This window comes from Chanodichthys erythropterus, chromosome 9 (genome assembly GCF_024489055.1).
Source record: "Chanodichthys erythropterus isolate Z2021 chromosome 9, ASM2448905v1, whole genome shotgun sequence".
Classification (NCBI taxonomy): domain Eukaryota; kingdom Metazoa; phylum Chordata; class Actinopteri; order Cypriniformes; family Xenocyprididae; genus Chanodichthys; species Chanodichthys erythropterus.
The window spans coordinates 28347201-28364810 of NC_090229.1; the positions used below are offsets into that span (position 1 = coordinate 28347201).

The 17610-nt window shown below is 36.1% G+C and overlaps 1 long non-coding RNA gene across 1 annotated transcript; it reads left to right on the forward strand.

The window, feature by feature from the left end:
- On the forward strand, positions 1 to 4161 carry LOC137027254 (uncharacterized). The gene is made up of 5 exons (XR_010896010.1): positions 1 to 1560; positions 2188 to 2320; positions 2479 to 2584; positions 2907 to 3018; positions 3607 to 4161. It is a non-coding gene; the product is annotated as an uncharacterized lncRNA (long non-coding RNA).
- The last annotated feature ends 13449 nt before the right edge of the window (positions 4162 to 17610 follow it).

The following is a 17610-nucleotide window of genomic DNA, read 5'->3' on the forward strand; positions in this document are numbered from 1 at the left end:
TTTCATATAATGAACCATAAACATATCAAGAACCAATCAGGACAGGTCAGAAAACCATGGTATTACAAACCACTTCATATGTGCCATTTAATTCCCATGAGGCATCTGCAGAAAAAAAGAAGAAAGCTGTTAGATATTCCAACCCTGTATCCCATGAAATACGTTCTGAGGAAACTATTTTGCAAATCGCAATTACGTTACATGCCAACATATAAGCAGTGCTATTACGTTGGTCCTTAACCTAATAAAGCCAATTTATTGCAGTGCTATTACGTTTGTCCTGAACATAATACATCCAAAGCAGGTTTCTTTTCACACGTAGCAGCTAATGCTGTTCATTTTGTTTTAATTATTTACTCCCTTTTTTCTGATCGGGCAACAAAATATTATTTTTGCCAGGGGGAGTCAAATGGCGGCACCCAGATAATTTTTATCTGGCCCTCCAACTGGTTTTTGATGTTTAAAACCGCTCGCAATCTGATATCAAAGTCCCCGCAAAGGTTTAGCGTTTTCAGCGGTGAGTTTAACGTTGTTGCAAAGATTTTTCTGATCTCGCCAGAATAATGTGAAACTGCTACGTTTTGGTTGCTATGAACAATATTTTATTTTCTGCATCAAAATAAGGTTTGATTACATTTTAAGCAAAAAATATATATTATTTATTTTCATAATATTCATTCAGTGAATGTACATAATCACTCGCTTGCGCGTTGTTGCAAAGATTTATCTGATCTCGCCAGAATAATGTGAAACTGCTACGTTTTGGTTGCTATGAACAATATTTTGAGTTAGTTTCTGCATAAAAATAAGGTTTGATTACATTTTTAGCGAGAAATATATATTCTATTTTCATAATATTCACTCAGTGAATGTCAACCCGTTCTCACTCCTGACCGTTCTCACGCTGAAGAAGTCTCCTTCAGAACACATCGCGATATTTGGCATCAGTTCGCGTGTGCTGGATGTTGGTAAGTAACTTAGTCGTAAATACGCTGTTCTAATGTTTGATATAATGTCTTTTCTGTTTGCAGATATTAATCAGATTAACGTTAGCTCCCTCATGTTCAGTCACTGCATTATATCTGTCACCTCCGCTAAGGTTTTGCTTTTCATTGTTTTCTATATTAAATACTAAACTAGGGTGATTAAACACTGTCACGTGACGTGCAATATATTGCACAATATATATAACATATTCATATCAGGTTCAAAGTAGTACAAGTGTAGTTTCAAAATGGTATTTGTTGTAGAACCACCAGTTCTACAACAGTATTGGTAGTTTTGGTAGTTTTTAAAACTACCAGTATTGGTAGTTTTAATGTGATTTTTGTTGTAAATACAGAGTAACCACAACACTTATCATGCTTTTAATGCCTAATAATGTTAAATCCAAAAACTGTAAGGTCAATAAGAACTTCTTTCCTGTATATATTTATATATAAACCTATATATTATAAATAATGATATTTTCTTTTCTCTTGTTTTAGCTGAAAAGACAAAAAGGGCCTTTTGGAAATGGATGAAGGAGACAGAAAGCTGCAAAGGCAAATAATTGCAATGGTATGTATGTGTTGCTTTTAACCCTTTATCAAACATTTTATCAAGCATTTGTTAAATAGTCTCACAGTAAATTAAAATTAAAGTCAAATCCTGTACATATTTATCACCTTATTTGTAAATCAGTTGTGCCCCTTCTTGGACAGTTGGACGTCCCACACATAAAAGTTTATATTAATTCCATTGAATTCTTTAAAATGATTACAGATTGGGCCCAAAATGTTCCAATGATACATGATGTCTCTCCGCACCTCATAACTACCTCTGTTTGCAAGAGTGGAAATTATCATTTGACTTGTCACATGACATCAGATATTCAATTATTTTGTCATAATCAAAATAATTGAATATCTGATGTCTATTCAATATCTAATCAGTTACACTGCTGATAATGTCCTGCTTGCATGTGAAACATGTTATTTTTTTATTTATTCTTTTAAATATAAATATAGCTTGCTATTAAAGACATATGTTTAATCATGGAAATGCCCACATATCAGTGAACTTATTACATAAATGCATTTAACATTTAATTATGCAACACTCTTTACAGAAGGAAATCCTACAGTTATGTGTAAATTGACAACTTGAATGTGATGTAATAAATTTACCTTCCTTTCTGTCTTGCAGGATTACTTGCAGATTACTTAGTCCTTCTTTTTAGGATCTCTACAACATCAAACTCAACAGCTCTTTTAAGAGCCGACCCTCACAAGAGCTACTAGTGAGTCGCTGCAAACCTGCCGTGATCAGCCCTTTCCAGGTAAAGTTTCTAGATATTTAAATCAGTATTTACTCATCAAATGCTCTCCTGGATGGTATGGTAAATTAACTGATTTATAACTGTCTCAATTTGTATGTTTTAAGAACAAGAGTAATTGCACACAGAGTAAGTAGAGACTTTCTTGTTTTTCTGTGCAGAGAAGGAAGACCAGTCCTTATATCAAAACAAGCTCATCGAAGTCCTTTGTTTAGGGTGAGGAAGGAACATGACCATCTCATGCCCAAAGGAGACAGAAGTCCATTGGTATGTCTTGTGTTGAGGCAATGCTGTAATATGTAGTACAGAATTTAATGTGGTTCTCTCAAAGGACTATTAAGTTCTTAAAAAGTTCTTAAAAACTGTTCCTTCTGTTTTTTTGTTTGTTTGTTTGTTTGTTTGTTTGTTTTTTTAGATAAAAGCAGACAGGGAAGCTTTGGAAGATAATGAGTTAATATAATATAATATAGTATAATAGGAATTAAATAGTAAATGTTCTTTAAATTATGTGTAATACCTAGTTTTTTTGGCTTGAAATAAGGCCTTATACTGCACAGACCTAAAACATTGTATTTGTGTTTTAAAACAGATAGCAAGTGAAGTCACTAACAGAAGATCCTAGAGGAAAAACGACTGATGTGCAGCTACGGAGGAACACAAGAGGCAGAAATATGCATGGCCATGGCTTCTTCATGAGTACGGTAAGTCCTGTGCCTATTCTTAATTCTTGCCTTAAAGTTTTTATTGCCGTATTTTAACAATTTTACATTGTACAGGTTATCACTTGGTTTTTGACCAAATTATGCTCTTGAAACAAGAAACAAAAGAGTATGTTGTCCTGAAAGAAATCAAGGCTCAAAAGAGAGCATGCCTTTCTAAAAGATCTTTTAAAACAGGTTGCTGTTAATATGGGTAAAACAGTTTTTGTTCAGTACTTAGCTTACAGTCTGTGCTGCATTTTTATTATAATATATATATTATGTACTGCTGTTTTGTAAAGTTAAATCAGGAACAGGCAACTCTAGCCCTTTTGCTGTCTCCTTTTTGAGGTGGAGAGTTTACCTCCAACCATAATTGAGCACACCTGAAAATTTTAACCAAAGTCTTCAGGTGTACTTATAGACAGTTATAGGCAGTTGGGTTTGAGGTTGGAGCTAAATCTGCAGGACCGTGAACGCTGAGGGCCAGAGTAGCCCACCACTGTTTAAATCATGCAGAACATAAGCTGACCTGGCTGTCCATTAAACTACTTAACTTGAATTGTCTGTGTTTTTTTGTTTTACTTTTAGACCAGGACTGAAGAACGCCTGACAATGGGATGTTAAGACTTCTTCCTCTGGTTGAGAAAAAGCTACAGCACATCAGTGATCACATCTTCTGGTCATCAGTTGTACTGTAGAGTACAACTGAACAAACTGTTTAGAAGAAGAACATGAACATGATAGAGACATGTACAGGGAAGAGCAAGAACCCAGTTCAGCTGTGATAATGAATCTTTATTTTAAACTCAATATCAAATCTGTTTTCTGGATCATAGTTGACTGGATGGGATTCTGTGGCGCTCATTTGTGCAATAGGAGTAAAGTCTGTGAATGGATTATTATGACGTTAACGTATTTTTGAAGACACGTTTTTATTTATCTTGAATCTCATTTGTCTTTATGCAAATTTCAACCTTATGCTGTATCCTCCAATAAAGTGTTGTGTAATAAATTATGGTGAACGTGGTGTTTGGTAGAGTAAATACAATTTAACTAAGCTAAGTTTATTTCATAATTTAAAAAAATGACATATAATTTCCATGATTGTTTTACTTATTAATACATAAATATATATTACATAAATATTTTCAATCTAATTCATGATATTTGGGACAACAATGCACCAAAAGTTGCATATACTTTCATGTTGTGACAAGGATGGCAGTTTCCAGATAAATAAAGGGAAGGAATGTGAATAAAGAGAGGCTGCAGTGGGTTATACTGATACAAACACTTCAAGCAGAGCTGAAGAAGATCGATGTTGATCATTCTGGTACATCTACTACTGCATTCAAAATGACAGCTGGACATTACTGATGTCAGGCATGTGAGGAGCAAGAAGAGGGGGTGATAATGACATTTTGGCACAGTTTCTTATTTTACTGAATAGTGCATTATCCTTGTGTAACAGTAATAGTGAAGTGTAAATATAAATAGTTTTTAGTTTACTGCCAACACTGGCAGCTGGATAATGGCAAGTTGTTGTGGGTTCATCCATTATATTTATTGGTGTTCATACAAAAAAAAGCAAAGAAATAATCAACTACTATTCAATTAATCAATTATTATTATTATTATTATTGTATTACAACATTTTGTTATAATATTTCCATATTTCATCAGATGGTCTCACAATACCCATCAAAAACCTATACAAGCATGATGTTAGAATGGAAAATGAGGAAATGATAAAATACTGCAATATTTAAATGTGATTCAACAAAGTTTGTTATCCATGATGAGGAGTACACACCTGTGTAGATTTTAATGCCCTTCCACCCCCAAGGGGCCAGTACCGGCCCCTGGAAGAGCAAAAAAAATGCACATTTCAAATGGCTGTAACTCAAAGTCTGGTTAGCGTATCAAAGAGAAAATCAACAGGACAACTGCTTATGCTATGATTACTAAATAATGTTGGGCACAGTTTTCAGACATACATGGAAAGCTGGCATAAAGGTTTTTTAATAGTGATTACAGTAAAATATTAAATTTCAGCCTGTCCCTCATATATGTAATAAATGTTTGCACAATAAACATATTTAGATATCGAGTTGTCCATTAAAGATCTTATTATTTTAACATTTATCATTTCTTTACTAAACGTTTTAAACTACATTACCCATATGTCTCTGTCATTCTATCAATGAACGTGAAACATGGCGCTGTAGTTCATTGAGAAGCTAGGGTTAGGGTTGGGATCTCGGTAAAGGAGTAATTTCTCACAACATGGAAACACTTTATAGTTAACTTAATGTATGAGTAACGTAATATTCACACTAAAACAAACTTTGTAAGATAAAGCGCCGTTTTATATGGGTTGAAAGGTAGTCCAATCACAGCGAGTTCTGCGATAGAGTCACAGCCAATCACAACACAGCTGAACAGATGCGTCACGCTTACTTGTCCATTTATGGTAAATGACAGATCTCCTTCGGTTCCGGCTGACGAGAAAGATTCCTTAAATATATAATTAATCTAATTAAATATAATAAAAATCACATTTTACAACGAAAGACTCCTTTGTGTTTTAAACTGATGCATAAATATATTTGAAAGAGATATAATTGCATCTACTAAAGTGCTTCTAACATTTACAGTAGATATGTAGTATATTAAAGGTATACATTTAATCACTTATTTATACCATTCTTCACCATTTGAACTCTTGGAATTAAAATAAATATAAATAAAAGCATAATGAATGTACTCGATTTTGTAATCATATTCCAATATTTAGTGTCAAAGACAAATGTAGTCCCCAAACTACTGCACAACAGTATAAAAATCAGTTAATTGTGAGAAAAAAATATATCCAGTTACAGAGGCAATCTATTATAGTGAAATATAACTACACAAATCGATATGATGAAGTATTATTTTTACAAACCAAGAGATGAGATAAAATTCCATGTGAAAATATGTTTCTTTAAAGAATAGGGGGGAAAAAATAACATTTTACATTCTCAACTTTAATACAATACAATATTGTGTTTATTGTTCACTTTTACTGTAACTAAATGAAAGGCAAATTCAAATAGTTAATGCATTTTATAAATGTTAAATATTTTCAGCAATAAAATGCTTCTATAAAATACATTCATGGGTATGTTACATTTACATTATCCAGGTACTGATATAATGATACCATAGATGTAGTTAAGGTGGACATTTACTATAGTGACACTGTAATAAAAGGTTTAATGAAACAAAATGCAAGACATTTTCAAGTCCATCTAAATGAAGAGGTAACAAACTCACAGAATAATGTCCAGAATGTCAATGTGTCATTTCTGTAATACTCTATATCAGCACCAAACAGAATTAAATAAATATTGATTGTTCTCAGAGGGTTTTCCTGAACACTCTCACTAACTTCAATTGTTCGGACAAACACCTGCTATACACACATGCAGAAATACATATTTGACTATAGTCGCAGCATTACTAGAACTTTTACCAAAACTCCGGATGAGCACTGGTGCTTCTTTGATAAAGGCAAGAATATGGAAAAAGATAAATTACTATTTTCAATATTGGTTCTGCACGTTTCAAGGAGATCATAAGGAGGAGTCCACGTGAAGACTTTTAAAAACTGTGACAGAGTGAAGGGTGCACCTCCCCGGACACACCCTAAGCAGGACCAAACAACAACACCCAAAGACAGATATGAAGTGGACACCACCAGGAGAATGCAGGGGAAGACATGGAAACGAAGGCCTGAAGAATGTCGGTGTCCCATGGGAAGATGTGGAGAATGTGGTCACAGATTGGATACGTTGGAGGACACTTGTTACCCAATGTGCCCAGCACAGCACTTGATGATGATGTTGTGAGTTCATACATAACCGTAGGATTTCCTTCTGTAAAGAGTGTTGCACAATTAAATGTTAAATGCATTTATATAATAAGTTCACTGATGTGTGGGCATTTCCATGATTAAAAGTATAGCAAGCTATATTCATATTTTAAAAAATAAATAAATAACATGTTTCACATGCAAGCAGGATATTATCAGCAGTGTAAATGATCATGACAAAATAATTGAATATCTGATGTCATGTGACAAGTCAAATGATAATTTCCACTCTTGCAAACAGAGGTAGTTATGAGGTGCGGAGAGACATCATGTATCATTGGAACATTTTGGGCCCAATCTGTAATCATTTTAAAGAATTCAATGGAATTAATATAAACTTTTATGTGTGGGACGTCCAACTGTCCAAGAAGGGGCACAACTGATTTACAAATAAGGTGATAAATATGTACAGGATTTGACTTTAATTTTAATTTACTGTGAGACTATTTAACAAATGCTTGATAAAATGTTTGATAAAGGGTTAAAAGCAACACATACATACCATTGCAATTATTTGCCTTTGCAGCTTTCTGTCTCCTTCATCCATTTCCAAAAGGCCCTTTTTGTCTTTTCAGCTAAAACAAGAGAAAAGAAAATATCATTATTTATAATATATAGGTTTATATATAAATATATACAGGACCTTACAGTTTTTGGATTTAACATTATTAGGCATTAAAAGCATGATAAGTGTTGTGGTTACTCTGTATTTACAACAAAAATCACATTAAAACTACCAATACTGTGGTAAAAAGCATGGTAAGTGTTGTTTTTTACCGTGCTTCTACAACAAATACCATTTTGAAACTACACTTGTACTACTTTGAACCTGATATGAATATGTTATATATATTGTGCAATATATTGCACGTCACGTGACAGTGTTTAATCACCCTAGTTTAGTATTTAATATAGAAAACAATGAAAAGCAAAACCTTAGCGGAGGTGACAGATATAATGCAGTGACTGAACATGAGGGAGCTAACGTTAATCTGATTAATATCTGCAAACAGAAAAGACATTATATCAAACATTAGAACAGCGTATTTACGACTAAGTTACTTACCAACATCCAGCACACGCGAACTGATGCCAAATATCGCGATGTGTTCTGAAGGAGACTTCTTCAGCGTGAGAACGGTCAGGAGTGAGAACGGGTTGACATTCACTGAGTGAATATTATGAAAATAGAATATATATTTCTCGCTAAAAATGTAATCAAACCTTATTTTTATGCAGAAACTAACTCAAAATATTGTTCATAGCAACCAAAACGTAGCAGTTTCACATTATTCTGGCGAGATCAGATAAATCTTTGCAACAACGCGCAAGCGAGTGATTATGTACATTCACTGAATGAATATTATGAAAATAAATAATATATATTTTTTGCTTAAAATGTAATCAAACCTTATTTTGATGCAGAAAATAAAATATTGTTCATAGCAACCAAAACGTAGCAGTTTCACATTATTCTGGCGAGATCAGAAAAATCTTTGCAACAACGTTAAACTCACCGCTGAAAACGCTAAACCTTTGCGGGGACTTTGATATCAGATTGCGAGCGGTTTTAAACATCAAAAACCAGTTGGAGGGCCAGATAAAAATTATCTGTGTGCCGCCATTTGACTCCCCCTGGCAAAAATAATATTTTGTTGCCCGATCAGAAAAAAGGGAGTAAATAATTAAAACAAAATGAACAGCATTAGCTGCTACGTGTGAAAAGAAACCTGCTTTGGATGTATTATGTTCAGGACAAACGTAATAGCACTGCAATAAATTGGCTTTATTAGGTTAAGGACCAACGTAATAGCACTGCTTATATGTTGGCATGTAACGTAATTGCGATTTGCAAAATAGTTTCCTCAGAACGTATTTCATGGGATACAGGGTTGGATATTCATGTAATTGTCCCAGTAAATCAAGAATCTGACAGTTGTGAGGCTCGTCTATATGAGCCTCTACTATTGCTGTGTGTAGTCAATTCTGACTCCACAATTGGAGATGTAAGCCTCATTCAGACTGTCAGTCCAAATCCGATTTTTGTGGAAATCCAATTGGAATGTGATCATAAAGTATGAACCACAAAACAAATTACATGAAATTACATGTGATTTTTACTAATCTGCTTTGAGCTACATTCATATGTGGTTTGAAATCATATTCAAATGTAATTTCTGGAAATCAGTTTCAGTTTGACCAATCTGATCAGATTTTGCATGGTTTATGTCACTTTCTCATGCCATGATCAGATTACAATCGGATACACCAATAATTGTATTTAGACTGACAGTGTGAACATAGCCTTTGACACATCAGACAGGCTGTGTACTTTGTCTTTCAATTTCCCCTTCTCAAGCTATGTTAAAGCACTCCAAAGCAATCTAGTGCTATTAGTCTGATCACTCTGCTTTGGCTGAAATTTTGTTGACACTTATTTACGTCACACAAATGAACACCAACTTTAAACAACTGCTGCAAATTGTCTTTCTTTCTTCAGTCGAAAAGGTTTTTGAGGAAATCATTCCAGGATTTTTCTCCTTATAGTGAACTTCAATGGCCTCCAAACGGTTGAAGGTCAAAATTACAGTTTCAGTGCAGCTTCAAAGAGCTTTAAACAATCCCAGACGAGGAATAAAGGTCTTATCTAGCGAAACAATCGGTCATTTTCTAAAAAAAAAATTTAAAAATACAACTGTATATGCTTTATAAACACAAATGATCATCTTGTACATGCTTCCGCTTTCCTTATAGACCCCTTAAAAGTTTGTAAACATTGCAACGTTTCCTGGTGGGCGGGGCTTAGCTGGAGGCAAAAAGAGACGCTGGACTCAATGTTGACAAGCGTAAGCTAGCATGTTTTAGGAGGGATTTATTAAACATAGATGCAGAAGAAGGTTCAGAACTGTCCGAATATGTACAGTCACTGACTCTGTGGGACCGTGACAGCTATTTTTGTAAATTAACTTAAGTTTTGGATATTTCCTAGACAACATATGAATTACTTTCGGGTGGTTCGGGAAATTTTGTCAAGGCTTATTGTCTAATGTAACCTAACGCTGGGCTAACTATGATAATGGCTAGCAATGTGGATTATTTTAAGAGACCATTCAAAGGATGGCACACACATCTATCGCTGTATGTTTGTTTAACATTTAAGCTAGCTAGTGCGCTGAAAGTTGGCGACTTTTCACCTATAAAAAAGAAACGTGCTGATTTGTACTAAATAAAACCATAACACACCATTACATATGCATCGATTATTTTACCTGATAAGAAGTGTGCACTGCAAACACGAGTATTATTTATGATCGTCTCCGTCCACTCTGTACGCCGTATTGCTTTCAACCACAATTATCTTTTTGATTTCTGTGAAAGAATGTCTGCCGGGATCTGGTAAAACTTTAGTTTTGAAACCAAAAGTCCTGTTCCTTCTATTCTGGCAGCCAAAAACACAAGACGACATTTTAAAGTCAAAACCTCAAACTTTTAGCGCGCCCGCTATTAGTTCTTATTTATGTTTTGCCTCCAGCTAGAGCGGTGACGTCACAGTGACGTAGGCGATTAAGGGGTCTATTCTTTAAAAAGCTTACGCTGTATGTCCTACACCTTCCCTATTCTACTTACGGAACGAACGCAGCGCCAATTCTGTTTTTTTCTGTAAGTTGAATAGGGAAGGCGTAGAATAAGATACAGTCTGTCTGGAACCACTGAAGTCCACTATAAGGAGAAAAAGCCTGGAATGTTTTCATCAAAAACCTTAATTTCTTTTCGACTGAAGAAAGAAAGACATGAACATCTTGGATGACATGGGGGTGAGTAAATTATCAGGAAAATTTGATTTTAAAGTGAACTAATCCTTTAAAATTACCAGAATAAAAAAAAATTAACTCAGGTATGTATCATTCGTGATAATAGTCTGTTCTCCTATATATTTTCACTGTTGTATCCAAGTAAAAAATCTGTAAATTTCTCCTTATGCTTTTCTCGTGTACAATTTGAACTAAATATGAAGTGTCTTCAAAATATTAATATAATGCTTTTCGTATAATGTTTTCTAAAAAAATAAGACAAGCCCAGTCCACAGAAAATAATCTCAAAATGTAGAGGTAATACTGTTCAGTATTATATAAATAAATGTGCTGCAACCGGGCTTGGCATACACTAACATGTGACAATACAAAATCAACTGCCCCTTTTTTCTTTATGAAGTCAGCTACTATTGCTTATTGTAATGGTATGGTGATGAAACACAACCCGCCACTATGCTGGTTCTATCTGAAATGTACCTCAGTTAAGGCCTCTTTGGCTTTGGCACGTTCCTTCTGGCCATCGCCACAGTCAAAGGCAAGAATCTGCTGCACTGGTAGAGGACTGGTTATTCCTTACAGCTCCTGTTGAGAAAAAAAATATATATGTGCAGTAAACATCTCCAACCTCCAGACTAATAAGCTCCTGAATCTTGATTGAAATCTCATCTGTAATGTAGATCAGTTAAAGGATAAACAGGTATATAAAGAATTTAAATAATAATTTAAATTTAGCAGAATCATTTAATATGCTGATTTGGTGCTCATGCAAAATTTCTAATTATTATCAATGTTGAAAATGGTTGTGCTGCTTAATATTTTTGTGGAAATGGTGATACTTTTTTCAGAATTCTTTGATGATTAGAAAATGTTAATTAATTTATTTACATTTATTGAATTAAGTTTATTACAAAATGTACTAAATAGAATTTTTTTTTGTTATAAATGTCGTCATTTAGGGTTGACTGTCACTTTTGATCGATTTAAAGTATCCTTGATGAAGTATTAATTTCTCTTTTTTAATCTTACCACAAATGTTTGAATATATATGTTTGATATAATTGTTTCCACAAAAATATAAAGCAACACAACTGTTTTGAATACTGATAATAATCATAAATGTTTCTTGAGCATCAAATCAGCATATTAGACTGATTTCTGAAGGATCATGTGACACTGAAGACTGGAATAATGATGCTGAAAATTCAGCTTTGATCACAGGAATAAATTATATTTTACTATAGAATGCAGGTTAATAATATTTCACAATATTACTGTTTTTACTGTATGTTTGATTAAATAAATGCAGCCTTGGTGAGGAGAAGAGACTATATCATTAGTTAGCATTAGTTGACATGAACTAAGAATGAACCACTTCTACATCATTTATTATAATGATTCTGCTAAATTTAAATTATTATTTAAATTCTTTATATACCTGTTTATCCTTTAACTGATCTACATTACAGATGAGATTTCAATCAAGATTCAGGAGCTTATTAGTCTGGAGGTTGGAGATGTTTACTGCACATATATATTTTTTTTCTCAACAGGAGCTGTAAGGAATAACCAGTCCTCTACCAGTGCAGCAGATTCTTGCCTTTGACTGTGGCGATGGCCAGAAGGAACGTGCCAAAGCCAAAGAGGCCTTAACTGAGGTACATTTCAGATAGAACCAGCATAGTGGCGGGTTGTGTTTCATCACCATACCATTACAATAAGCAATAGTAGCTGACTTCATAAAGAAAAAAGGGGCAGTTGAGTTTGTATTGTCACATGTTAGTGTATGCCAAGCCCGGTTGCAGCACATTTATTTATATAATACTGAACAGTATTACCTCTACATTTAGAGATTATTTTATATTATATTATAATTATAATCATTGTTAATGTTAATTTCAACATTTACAAATACATTCAATTCTAATGTTGTATTTGTTAACATTAGTTAATGCACTGTGAACATGAACAATGGACAACTGTATTTTATTAGCGAACGTTAACAAAGATTAACAAATAACTATGTAATGTTAATGGTCAGTTCATGTTATAAACTAAGAAATGAACCCTTGTTGTAAAGTACGGGTCTGCGGTAGGCCTTAGCTAGCTTAAGTTAACACTAGCTTATCACTAGCATTACCACGCAGTTAAAACTTTAACAGTGAAAATTAAAGCAGTTAAAATTCGTCAGTTATATAATTATAATCCTCTGGATCGTCTGCGTGTTAGCGTGCCCTCTGCTAACATAAGACTTAACTAACATTACGATTCAATACCGATCTAATAAGCAATAAAAACTTCAAACCTTAAGTTTAAACTTTAAGCCAACGAGTACACAATATACTTAATAAGAAATTAATTCATTAATAGAACAGTTTGACTTACTTTGGTTATGTTTTTGAAGTAGGATACCGACCGAGCGCCGTCTGTGGCTGCCTCCTCTTCTAAACTCCAGGAAAAAATTTGCGCGCTCGTTTCCGCGGATACGGGCCGAATCTGCGTTGCGACTGTTGTTTCCGCCCACGGAAACCGGGACCGGGCTGGATCCGTTTTAGAGCAGTGAAACGGAGGTGACTGTAACACGGATTTGCCGGTTTGAAAATGGATCCGGCACGGAATCACCTGCTGTCTGGGTTAGAGCTGGTTCCCTGTAGCTTTTTCCCCTTTTAAATTCACGAGCTGGAGCCACATGTCATTGAATCGGCAGACCCCTTCAGGCCTCCTTTTTAGTCCACACGTTGGCATGGTTGGTGTTTTTAATTTGCAAACAGGCTGAACGCCACTTGTTGCTGGAATGGTAGGCCCCTCAAGGCCTCCTTTCTTAGTCGACTTGATGGCAGGATGCCTGGGAAACCATGCCACCATCGGCCACACCCCATCGCCGATGAATAGGCCCTAAACAGGCCTGTTCTCAAAGTTTGGCAGCGTTTCATGTATTCCCTCTTTGGAAATTTCTAATACATGGCCTCTTGGGTGGTATGGTTAGGGTAGCCACTTGCTGATGCCATGTGTTTATTAAGGTAGGTCTACCTCGGCCTCCGGTGTAACATGTGGAGTTCAGTATTCAGTATTTTGAGTGGCTGGCCCCTCAGGTTGGTTATGGTAGTGAAATCTTACTGAGGTTTGGTTTTATCTACATCTGCCTCCCTGAGTCTGATTTCTACTCTAGTTGAGCTAAGAGCCACCTAGCGCCTAGGGTGGATCTATTGTGCTCCTAGAAACGGACACTAGTCTTACGCCGTGTGTCTTAGAGGTTGCTCGCCTTTTTGAACACACTGGTTTGTGTATATTTCTCTTTGAGAATTCTGTATACAGTGAGGATCGAAAGTTTGGGAACCCCTTTCAGAATCTGTGAAAATGTGAAAATTTTTAAACAAAACAAGAGAGATCATACAAAATGCATGTTATTTTTTGTTTAGTACTGTCCTGAGTAAGATATTTTACATAAAAGATGTTTACATATAGTCCACAAGACAAAAAAATAGCTGAATTTATTAAAATAACCCTGTTCAAAAGTTTGGGAACTCTTGGATCTCAATACTGTGTGTGGTTACCTGGATGATCTACGACTGTTTGTTTGTTTTGTGATGGTTGTTCATGAGTCTCTTGTTTGTTCTGAGCAGTTAAACTGAGCTCTGTTCTTCAGAAAAATCTTTCAGGTCCTGCAAATTCTTCAGTTTTCCAGCATCTTCTGCACATTTGAACCCTTTACAGCAGTGACTGTATGATATTGAGATCCATCTTTTCACACTGAGGACAACTGAGGGGCTCAAACTCAACTGTTAAAAAAGGTTCAAACATTCACTGATGCTCCAGAAGGAAACATGATGCATTAAGAGCCAGGGGGTAAATTTGAAGATCAAGGTAAATTGTACTTAATTTTTCCTCTGGGAAACATGCAAGTATCTTCTGTTGCTTCAGATGGGCAGTACTAAATCAAAAAAAAAAAAATTTCAACAAAAAAAGAAAAATGTGGACATCTTCATCCTGTTCACGAGCTGATGCCACGTGTCTGAGGTTATAGGCCCTTCCAGGCCTTCCTTAATACGTGTTGGCATGCGTTGTACTCCTCTTGCTTTAAAGAGGAAAAGGTGCTTTTACTGAGTACACTGCTCGTTGGATTGTGTCAGGTAAGGTAAACCACCTCAAAAGGCCATGCCCCACCCCAACGGATAGGCCCTAATCAGGCCTGTTCACGTTGGGTGGCAGCGTTCTACGTATTTCTTCTGAGGAAGTCTTTAATTCATGGCTTTTAGGTGGTCTGGTTATGGCAGCCACTTGCTGATGCCTCTGGTGCAACATATGGAGTTCAGTCATGTACTCCTCTCACTATGAAAGTAACAAGGTGCTTTTACTGAGTATTTTTAGTGGCTATAGCCTCTCAGGTGGAGTATCATAGTGAAACTTTACTGAGGTTCGGTTTAACCTGCATTTGCCTCCCTGAGTCTTATTTCTGCTCTAGTTGAGCTAAGAGCCACCTAGAGCCTAGGGTGGATCTTTTGTGCTCCTAGAAACGGCCACGAGACTTACGCCGTGTGTCTTAGAGGTTGCTAGGCCCTATGGGCCGCCTTTTTGAACACACTGGTTTGTGTATATTTCTCTTTGAGAATTCTGTATACAGTGAGGATCGAAAGTTTGGGAACCCCTTTCAGAATCTGTGAAAATGTGAAAATCTTTAAACAAAACAAGAGAGATCATACAAAATGCATGTTATTTTTTGTTTAGTACTGTCCTGAGTAAGATATTTTACATAAAAGATGTTTACATATAGTCCACAAGACAAAAAAAATAGCTGAATTTATTAAAATAACCCTGTTCAAAAGTTTGGGAACTCTTGGATCTCAATACTGTGTGTGGTTACCTGGATGATCTACGACTGTTTGTTTGTTTTGTGATGGTTGTTCATGAGTCTCTTGTTTGTTCTGAGCAGTTAAACTGAGCTCTGTTCTTCAGAAAAATCTTTCAGGTCCTGCAAATTCTTCAGTTTTCCAGCATCTTCTGCACATTTGAACCCTTTACAGCAGTGACTGTATGATATTGAGATCCATCTTTTCACACTGAGGACAACTGAGGGGCTCAAACTCAACTGTTAAAAAAGGTTCAAACATTCACTGATGCTCCAGAAGGAAACACGATGCATTAAGAGCCAGGGGGTAAAAACATTTTGAATTTGAAGATCAAGGTAAATTGTACTTAATTTTTCCTCTGGGAAACATGCAAGTATCTTCTGTTGCTTCAGATGGGCAGTACTAAATCAAAAAAAAAAATTTTCAACAAAAAAAGAAAAATGTGGACATCTTCATCCTGTTCACGAGCTGATGCCACGTGTCTGAGGTTATAGGCCCTTCCAGGCCTTCCTTAATACGTGTTGGCATGCGTTGTACTCCTCTTGCTTTAAAGAGGAAAAGGTGCTTTTACTGAGTACACTGCTCGTTGGATTGTGTCAGGTAAGGTAAACCACCTCAAAAGGCCATGCCCCACCCCAACGGATAGGCCCTAATCAGGCCTGTTCACGTTGGGTGGCAGCGTTCTACGTATTTCTTCTGAGGAAGTCTTTAATTCATGGCTTTTAGGTGGTCTGGTTATGGCAGCCACTTGCTGATGCCTCTGGTGCAACATATGGAGTTCAGTCATGTACTCCTCTCACTATGAAAGTAACAAGGTGCTTTTACTGAGTATTTTTAGTGGCTATAGCCTCTCAGGTGGAGTATCATAGTGAAACTTTACTGAGGTTCGGTTTAACCTGCATTTGCCTCCCTGAGTCTTATTTCTACTCTAGTTGAGCTAAGAGCCACCTAGAGCCTAGGGTGGATCTTTTGTGCTCCTAGAAACGGCCACGAGACTTACGCCGTGTGTCCTAGAGGTTGCTAGGCCTGCGGGGTGCCTTTTTGAACACACTGGAGTATGTTTGGGTGTATTTCTCTTTGAGAATTATTTCTATACACTTTCGCTGGCCAGGGGCCCAAGTGGTAGATCCAACCTCCTCTTTGGCGGGTTGTTTACCGTGCTTGGGACCGAAACACTGCCATGAGCTGATGCCACGTGTCTGTTGAGGTTATAGGCCCCTCCAGGCCTTCCTTAATACGTGTTGGCATACGCTGTAGTCCTCTCGCTTTAAAGAGTAAAAGGTGCTTTTACTGAGTACACTGCTCATTGGATTGTGTTAGGTGGATTGTCATGCGGGCACTTTGCAGCCTCCTATGCTGCCATTGAAGTTGTCTGTCTACCCCAGCAAACACAGACGTTCAGGGTGGCCCTTCCAGGCCACTTTCTGAATATACTTCTGTTTAACATATAATTACTATCATGCTGTAGGCCCCTCTTTGGCCTCCATGAGTATGTGCCCATTGCATGGTCAACCTGTGATGTGAGCTTTGTACTTCTCTTTCAGAGTTGTGTTTGTAATAGTGCAATCTAAGCTGATCATGGTGGTAGGCCTTAATCAGGCCTCCTCCTAAGATTCATAAGAAATCACAACTATTTACTGTGGCAACTATAGTTGCCAGTGGGCTGAATTAGTTTTAGTACCTTTCTGGATCCTGAGAGGTTCTGTGGCATTGTTGTCTATGCAGGCCTCACTGAGCCATTGGATTTCATCAAAAATATCTTAATTTGTGTTTCAAAGATGAACAAAGGTCTTACGGGTGTAGAACGACATGAGGGTGAGTAATAAATTACATTATTTTCATTTTTGGGTGAACTAACCCTTTAATTCATAACATTTGTTCAAGCAAAAACACAAACACATTTCAGATGTTTTTAATCTAAAACGTTTCATGTATTTACTCATTAGTGAGGAATTTTATGAATTTAGTCATTTTAGTCAGCCTATTACAAAAGCACAAAGCAATGAGCAACAGAATTCAC